This window comes from Corvus brachyrhynchos, unplaced genomic scaffold (assembly GCF_000691975.1).
Source record: "Corvus brachyrhynchos isolate BGI_N302 unplaced genomic scaffold, ASM69197v1 scaffold142, whole genome shotgun sequence".
Classification (NCBI taxonomy): domain Eukaryota; kingdom Metazoa; phylum Chordata; class Aves; order Passeriformes; family Corvidae; genus Corvus; species Corvus brachyrhynchos.
Window position 1 is genome coordinate 2,033,134 of NW_008237226.1, and position 9,224 is coordinate 2,042,357.

The window sequence follows — 9,224 nt, forward strand, 5'->3', positions numbered from 1 at the left end:
ACTCTTGGAAGACTAACCAGAATTGCAGAAGCCAGAAATTTTGTAGAAGCACAACAGCAAATATTTGCCTGGAAGGAGAGCTGTTTCCTTCTGCCATGGCTCTCCTGTGCCATTCCACCTGTAGGTAAGGACAGTAAGGTTGCCCCATTGGGATGAAAGGAAAGGGAAAGGAATTGGCATGGGGATGGTTGAAAGTAGCTGATCTCTGAAATTCTCTAGATATTCTTCATAAGGGCAGCTGTCCTATGGAGCCAGTCTGTGATGGATAAGTGTTGAGAAATGAGTCTTTAAGGGATAAGCCACTGTGTAGATGAAAATTTTGTGATGTTACATATCTGTTTGAAATGGGACATAATTCCAAACAGATGAATTGAGCATCATTGAACTAGATAATAATCCAGATAAGAGCAAGGGGCTAAGAGACTCCCACTAGCACTGAAATTTTATAAGTTTGAAAAATGAATTGAAGGGGATTTAAATAATATAGCACTCTAGACTTGCAAGCAATGTCTGACATTAAAGAGGAAGATAGTAAAAGAAAAATGTTTTTACACAGTCTTCACTTTAGGAAACTTACTGGAAACTAATTAGAAAAACACACTAAGAAGGAAGAGTCATAGAAAATATAAAACACAGAGGTAATTTCTAAAAACAGAAAGAAAGGACAAGAAGAAATTTCATTCAGAACAGTCTGTGACTGCACTAGGGCTGAAGAAAGTATATTTGAGAGTTTGAGTTCTAGAGAAGAGATCAGGTCCTGTCTGAGATTTAGAACAGAAATAGCCTGTGTCACTTTGTATACTGTGACAAAAAGCACAAACCAGTGTGATGCCTGAACAACTGGAAGAGATCCAGGAACTGAAGAAGGTGATATCAATTTGAAAGAGCTTGGAAGATACAACAAGGCGCACCTGGCATATGCCAAGTGTACGACCTGGCTCAGAATGTCCACTGAGGCAGTGGATGTGCCTGGGGATAACCAGTGTGATGCTCCTTTTCCGGTGACCCTTATATGAAGATGCTGCCAAGAATTGTGTTATTACACTTAAATTAAAGGGAATGGAGAGGAACAGAGTTGGCTTGCAGAGTTTAAAACCACAAGGCTAAGCCCACAGAAGATATATGAGAAATAAATGTACAAATTCATAATAGATGGGAAAAAGGGCAAGTGTTATGCAGTTCAGTGCATCAAGTTGATCTAAGCATTGAGTTCCTGTGTAATAATGAGCAAAAAAAAATCTGAAAATTATTAGAAGCTATTTTCCAGTGGATAAATACCTTATGAATACTAAAAAAAAAGCAGGAAAGCATTGAATTGTCCAACAATTCCCACACCTGTGTGATGCCTCCACATTGTAAAGCAGTGCTTTAAAGAAGAGCTGGATATACTTGTTGATATGGAACGACTGGAAGAACAGACAGAATAGTTCTCGTAGTTATAGGAAAGATGAATGAAACACCCTGTTTGTCCATTGATAGGCCTGAAGAAACAAAACAGGTCTGTTACGCTACGGAGAGGAGATATGGTCAGTGACAAGTACCTCTGTCCCCTGTAAATCACGAAGGTCCTGGTGGGTGTTCGTAGTAGCAAAAATAAAAGAGGGTTTTTTTGTTAACTTTTTGAAACATTTGTGAGATGCACTGTTTTCTCAGATGTGTGTTTAGGCTGCATTTGGCACTTGAGGCAAAACGTGATAAATTTTGCAAACCTTTCAGATTAGTAAGACTTATACAGATGACATTTAGATTTGATGAAAAAATACTGTCTCAGAGCAGCCCTGGAAAGAAACTTTGCTTCTGGGCTGAAGGTGGACAAGCAACACTGTAAATACCATGTAACACAAATAATAATAATCTTTAAAAAAACTAGCAAAACCCCAAGTAGATCATCAGAAAATATTCAGCAGTTTGTATTCTCCAAAAGTATTGGGTGCTGAATTATAAAGAGAAATATGTACCTAATGTAGCTTCTTGAGAGCACTGTTGTGATCATCTCACATGCAATTATTGAAAAAAATGAGAAACAGGAGGAATTAATTAGACATTTCAGGCCTTAAAATAAATCATCCATGGAGGATTTCAGGGCATATGTTGATGTGGTCATTTTAAACAGCGTGGGAAAAAAAAAAAAAGAGAGATAGCAGTAGTTTATGAGTTAAAAAAAACTTAGGTATACTCATGGGGGGAAAAAAAGAAGATTTAGTCTTAGTTATGGAAATAAACAAACCCATACATTTTTATTTACTGAAGGCTAGTGCTGTTTGAAACTGATTATAAATCATCAGGAATTACCAGAGCCTGGCCAATGGCTATTTTTCATTATTTTTCAGTTATGGAGTGTGACTTGCACCTTCAATATATCCTTGAAATTGCAAGCTGCATTTCTAGAGTTTTTGTCACTGCAGCCAAGTCTAGAGAGATATTTTCTCATCACTCTTATTGCAACAATAGCTAATGAGGCTAAGAGTCTTCAGAAAATAGTTCATATCATTGAATGCAAGATTGAATTTAGCCTGAAAACATGAGAGCAGTGAAGTCGAAAGCACTACTGGGGAAGATCTTCCAAAGCATATGTGCCAATAATTTCAAGATTCAAATGCATAAAGAAAAGACCAGGGACATGGGAGGGGTGTGCTCTACTTTGTGTCCATCTCTGGCGTCCTTATACATGTTTGAGCGCTCATCTCTCACACTTCACCCTTCCTTTTTCTTTTTTTTTCGTTTGTTGTTTCCTATCATCACTTGTCTGTGCTCCTTTTTTTAAGGAAAAGAAAAAAAGAGCAATGGTGTTACAAAGCTGCATGTTGTTTGTAGGAGGTTGTTTCCCCAGGCTCATAGTTACTGTGGAAGAAGAGATGACAACCTTCTAAAAAAACCCAGAAGGGAAAAGGAGGCACAATGCATGTCACTTTGTGCTGCAAAATCTCCATCAGACAGCAAACTCACGCTGGGACCAGGGAGATCCAGGACACACAGCTAGGATGGCTGTCCCTGAGAGAAGCAGTCCTGGTGCCCTAGGGGAGCCAGCATGCCCACAGGGATGCCACAGGGCACTTCAGAGGCTGATGGAAATTTACTGATAAATGCAGCCTCAAGGCTGCTGATAGACATTTGTATCCCTCTGTTATATCACTGTTTGAAATATACTTGGTTTTATGTTTTCCTTGGCAGGGAAGGTGTAGTCTTGGGAATGTACATTTAAGTTTTAGCATCTGAAAAAAAAGTTCTGGCTATAGCTTTGTAAGTGCTGCCTTTGTTATGTGCAGCCTTCACAGACAGAAGAACATAATTTTGCTGGGGGTTTATTCTGAGGTCCAAAATTACACAGGTATTCAGGATGGAAATCAACACTTTTTTGAGGATTTATGCATTAGAGATGGCAAACACCACAAAGCACACTAGTTAACCCAAATCTCAGACATGCCAGAGTAAATTGATTTCTCCCTGAAAACCGCTCCCTGAAGGGTACAGAGTAGCATGGTTTAAACATAACCTTTGTCCTATATTCTGTGTCCCTATCGTGGCATTTCTGCACATAGCATAGTTTCTTGAGAGTGAAGTACTGATTCCTGTTTAGGGGTAACTGACTTGACATGAGCTTTCCCAGAAACAGGAAAAAAAATTACCCTTCACAAAATCACAGATAGAGGTGTCACTTTTAAATCCATGGATTTCCCATACAATAGAATTGTCTTTGATTGGAAACAATTCAGCATACTTTCAGTGAAACTTGATTAAAAAAAAAAAAGTGTTTAGGACACAGATAATATTTCCATTTCAAATAAAGTCAACAACATTTCTTTCTTGAATTTTGTTTGACACTGTTTCATGTGATGGTTCACTTGCTTCCTTGTGCTCAAACTCAAGCTGTTGACTGTCAGTGTTTGCTGTCAGTTTCGACGGGGTTGGACTATCCAGACCATTCCTGAACATAAGCTCCAGAACTTTTGACAGCTTAAGATTTCTTTCTTGCACAGTACTTTATCCATGAAGCCTGTGAGGAAAGCAGTGGGCATGCAAGCAGGTGAGCAATACAGGTCACTTGAAGTTGCATACCAAGATAAACAGCATTTCATAAAGTACTCAGCAAGTGTAAACATGAGCCAAAAACATACACACAGAGATGAGCTGTTGTGTGACCAGATATTCCAAGTTACGGAACAGGTGTTTTTGGAAGAGACAGTAATTTCTAACTTCTTTCTTTCTGTATAAATCACTAACCTCATCCAGCCTGTCCATGCTTCATTTTGATCATCTTCTAAGAAAGAATTTGAGAAGTGAAGGACATGAGAAGGGGAATAATTTTTCTTGTCAGAAGTGAGACTGACACAGGAATGAAAGTCTGTAATGGCTGAAACACTTTTCCATTTTTTGTTCTCAGCTTGGCTGAAGCCAAATCCTAGTTTGGAATTCTTCCTCTAAAGTTAATGTTTTCAAAGGAACTACACTCAAATATGTGTGAGATGTCTCAGGTTTTTATTGTGTCTCATTAGTTTTCAATGCACATGTGAAGATCAGTAAAGATCCTGGAGGGACCTCTTATAATACTGTCAGTAGGAGATGGGAAAATGTAACTGTGTAAGCTTTTACATTCTTAGTGTTATTTTCTATTTTTTGGCTACCTGCAATTTGATTTTAAGTGGGGATTAAAGGCACTGAAGACACATGCAGCTAAAATATCACAGGTTCTTTATGCTAAATAAAGGTAATTTTGTTCAGCTGGTGTTTATCGCCTATTCACAGAGTGACACTTTCATTTCTGAGATGATAATAACCGTTCAGTATCAGCATTCTTTGTTGTTTCAGCAGATAAAGTTACCCTGTGACCAGAGATAGCTGTTGTGTATGTGTTTGTGAAGGCTGCTCTGGTTTCCTGTTGCATTCAAGCTTGTTGCTTAATTTCTAAACAGTCTTTCCTTAAATAACAGTGAAGAATGTGACACTATTGTTCACTTAGTTTCTGGGAACATATTCTGCTGGTGACAGTGCCTACCAGGAGGCCAAAATATCCCCCAAGGTAGTTACTGTCTGATGTAGAGAAATATGCAGGACTAACTTTAACTTCCTAGCCTTTCACAGATAAATCATACTGTGATTTTATGAGATGGAACGCAAAATACTTGTTGCAAGTATTCTGGGAAGAACACCCGGGTACAGTTAAAAAAGAGCATAAAGTAAAGCACACTGAAATATTTCAGTCAATGGCCCAAAGCAAAGCCTAGATTATGATCAGACTGATCCATTCTGGAGTTGGAAAGGTGTATTTTTCCTTGGGCTGTGGGGAGGTATGAACATTGCACAAAAGTAATGGTGTCACACTGGGACTGCTTTATTTCTGTGGAGTGTCCTCAACAGCTGGAAACACCATAGTTTGAAGCTCACGAGAATGGGTGCTGTATTTTAGGTTGTGTGTTAATGTCCAATATAATTTCAAAATGATGCTAGGAAGAAAAGGTGAGTTTAAGAAATATTTATTTACAGACCATGCCTTTGAGCTGAAATCTGCCTAGGCTGTATTGACTAGATCTTTATGGTCTACAAGCCATATGGGTCCAATAAGTCATTCCAATATATCTAGTGATTTTTCTTGAAAGAATTTACAAATATCCGTAAGTCAGGGATGATGATTCTCCCTGCTTTATACTTCTAGCTGAAATTGCTTCCATTTCGTGAAGCTGAACTGTCATATTTAGAGGAGGTTAACAAGGGATGTTTGATATTTTCTGAAAAGATTAATATTGCTTTTGAATATTTTTAGACCTGAAAAATATTGTAGACCCTTCAGCTGAAACTGTTTTTAAAACTTCACTTAACCTTCCCCCTCCTTCCCCCCTGCTCCCCCCCCATTTTTTCCTTTTCCCACATTTGGGATGCAACAATATTCTGAAATTTAGAACTGCTTGTGAGAGAGAAAATAGGCTGTAGAATTTCTGTCCATAACCATTCCAGATTATTGTATCCTATTTATGTAATGTCTTTACAGCTACTGTCTAGCTAATTAAAAAAATGAGCCACAAGGATAACAGCAGCATAGAAATGTAGAAAGATCAACTGGTCAGTTTTACGGACTTGGAAAGAATACAAAAGCCTCAAATCCATTTTGAGCAGCTCACTCCAGCAGCAAGATACACTACTGGCATAGCCAGACTTTTTACTGAGTTCCATAGCTGACAAAATCGCCCCTACTGCCAAAATGCTCAAACATATGACCAAATCACAGGAGCTGAACAAATTACTCTGTATCAGTTTAGCCATGCTACCTTTGCAAGTCCATGCTCTTGACTTACTCCAGTAAATGCTACCATACCAGTCTAAATGTCTTCCTCTGAGCCCTGCAGGCCTAAGTGCCCCATCTGACCAAGTCTGACTGCATGTGCATAGTGTTTGTGTCTTGCTTTAATCTTTCCCGACACTTTATATAAATAAATTTTCCAGACACAGATGTCTTAATATATATTCCTTTGTATCATCCATAACAGGAAGAACTTGAAATGCATCATTTTTCTTCTAGGCTAGTTAGACATACAGAATCTATTTTTGTTTCCCTTCTTTTTCTTTGATTTCCTTTTGAAAATGGGGACTTCATTATCATGTAGGCAATAGCCAACAGACACAGACAGAAATAAATTTAACATTTAGTCAAGGAGAAATAATTTTGATATTTTTATATCTGTGCTCCCTTTAGAAGGGTAGAACTTCTTTTCCAGTGATACATTTATGATATTATAATTAATCAGAGAAAAAGAAATTGTACTGCATTATGAAAGAAAGCAATAAGGTAGAGACATGAAGATGAATAGGCTACTTAAGTGAGTAAATGATTTCTAGTGCCAGCCTGACAATGACATAGAGGACTTGAGTGTCTGTAGTGCTATCAGGTCCCTCAGACTCCCCTGTAGTTTTATTCAGGGCTTTTGAGGGCTTATGACATTACTGGTCATCATTACTGTGCTTGGCCACCAAGCAGAAGACAGAAGAGGAAGTTATTTGAACAACACAAGATGCTGGTTTCACTGAGTAAGATGAGTTTCATTGGAAAGGATGAGTTTGAGTTCTTCAGAAATGATTGTGAGCTGTTATTAAATGACATAATTCTTCCAAAAGGTCTTGCTTTTGATTGTGGCACAACAAACGTTCTATTCTCAAAGTCTCTTCCTTTCACGGTTTCCTCTCACTGACCCCACAGCACTGACCATTCTCTCTCTGCTCCTCTTCTCCTTCTTCTACATTCCCTGTCCTTTCAACTCCTTTTAAAGTACGCTTACTACTAGCAGTGATTTCCCTGGTTTCGTCAGACACTCTCCCAGCCACATAAAGGTTATTTTGTGAAGGTGGTGTTTACACCTAACTCAATGAAGTGGGAATGGGAGGTCTCCCAGAACAAGTTAGGATGCAGACGTTCAGGTTTCACAAGAAGCATTTCACAGACAGGTGAATATGGACATAAAAACATGCTGACAGCAGCTCTGTATATGAGAGACTGTACATGAACAAGGGGAAAATTTCTGTCCTCCATTCCCCCAATCCACTTCGTTATTTAGAAAAATCAAAACATCAACAGTCAGAAGGTTCAGGTAGACTGTATTTGATGCTAATAATGGGACTGGAAACACCAGCATGTATTGCAGTAAAGCTATTTTCATCTTGACCATTCTCATCTACATCCTTTTATTTCTGTGAGAAGTTATTTAAATGTGTGCATATACCTCGGACGAGTACTCTGTGTTTTGCATTTTTTTAAAGAATGTCAGGAAGTTGCAATAAATATCTCCATGAAATTTGCTTAATAAGAATTTTCAGAAGCATTTGTCATATTTCTGCTGGCAAAGTCAACCAAAGACTAATTTTAGCAATGTGAAAAGCTGCTTCTATTGTGACAAAAATTATGGCCTAAGGGACAGAGCCACCCCCTCTAGAAATGAATACTTACAAAACCACATTTCTGTCAACAATCTGATGGTAATGCCATGGGAAGTTACTAATGGGAAAGCAGAGATGTCAGAATAAAAAGTGTTCACCTTCTCTAAACCAAAGAGGCTTTATTTATTCTTCCAAGCAATAGGCACAATTGAACTGTCTCTCTGAAATCTCTGTCTCCTATAGATGATATGCTTGGTTTAGTACTAACTTGTACTTCAACTTCTGTCTCATGTACTTGGTATTTTTTGGCATCATGTAGACCTTATTCTCCAGGGAATAACGACTTTCTTAATCTATTTTTGTGTTGCATCCACAATTACAACTAAGCAGTATAGGTACCAAATACACAAGAAAAAACCCTACACCACGTATTTTGTATGGGCTGAAAAATGAAAACTTACATATCAACACAAGTATTAATTCAGGTATTAGCAGTCTAATCAGAGTGTTCTTATGAGTTTCATTTTGTGAAAACCAACACTTCAAATTTTCCAATTATTACAGCTCACTCCCAATCATAATGCAATTGATGCTAGTACCCACCAATTTCCTCATCTCCACCCCTTTATCCAGCATTATGCTCACCCTTCTTCTGTTGGTCCTCAAGAAGCAAGGGAGAGGGTTCTGGCAAGTTGTTAGTGTCCCGGGTTCTTCACTGGGAGAAGTATGGTGCTGCTGAAGATCTCTTCCATCTTACTCTAGGATCAGTGTGGGGCTACTTTTATATGGTTCTCAGCACGTACTGCACGTTACTCTTTCCTCAATGGTCCACAATTCCTCTTTATATCTATATATACTATTTATAGTATGTTTTAATTACCTGTCTTGAATATTTGTTCTTTGTTCCCTTTGTTATCTCTAAAGCCAGTTTTACCAGCCTCCCATGGGCTTAATGACCAGTAATTGACTATTACTAATTTGTTTATAGCCCAGGAGCGTCTGGTTTCATCCCGTCTCCACACTTTGAGCACCTCTCCTGTAATCTGTTACTTGTATAATCCTCTACACCAGTTTCATTTCAGATCATAGCTGCCTCTATGCGAAGCAGCTACTGCTCCTCTCCTATCTATTACATACAGAAATAGCAAAAGTATCATAAAAATAGGCATTAAAATACACAAACCTAGAAAGCTAAGCTAAAATTTAAACAAATTAGGTAATATTCACCTGGCAGGTAAATCATTTTTGGTACAGCTCACTGAGGTAAAACGAAGGAAAAGGCAGTCCAGGATAATATAAAGTCATCCTGACGTGTCCTAGCTCCCAGGCTTTGGAGATGTAATACAAAGTTTTTGGGATCCTAC

At 38.3% G+C, this 9,224-nt stretch overlaps 1 protein-coding gene across 1 annotated transcript in view; it reads right to left on the reverse strand.

The window, feature by feature from the left end:
* STEAP4 (STEAP4 metalloreductase) overlaps positions 1 to 8,650 on the reverse strand; it is a 30,102-nt gene extending 21,452 nt beyond the window's left edge. Inside the window, exon 1 of the mRNA XM_017729250.1 lies at positions 8,506 to 8,650. The gene's annotated coding sequence lies outside the window, so the exon portion shown is untranslated. The remainder of the gene's footprint in view (positions 1 to 8,505) is intronic.
* Between the last annotated feature and the right edge of the window lie 574 nt (positions 8,651 to 9,224).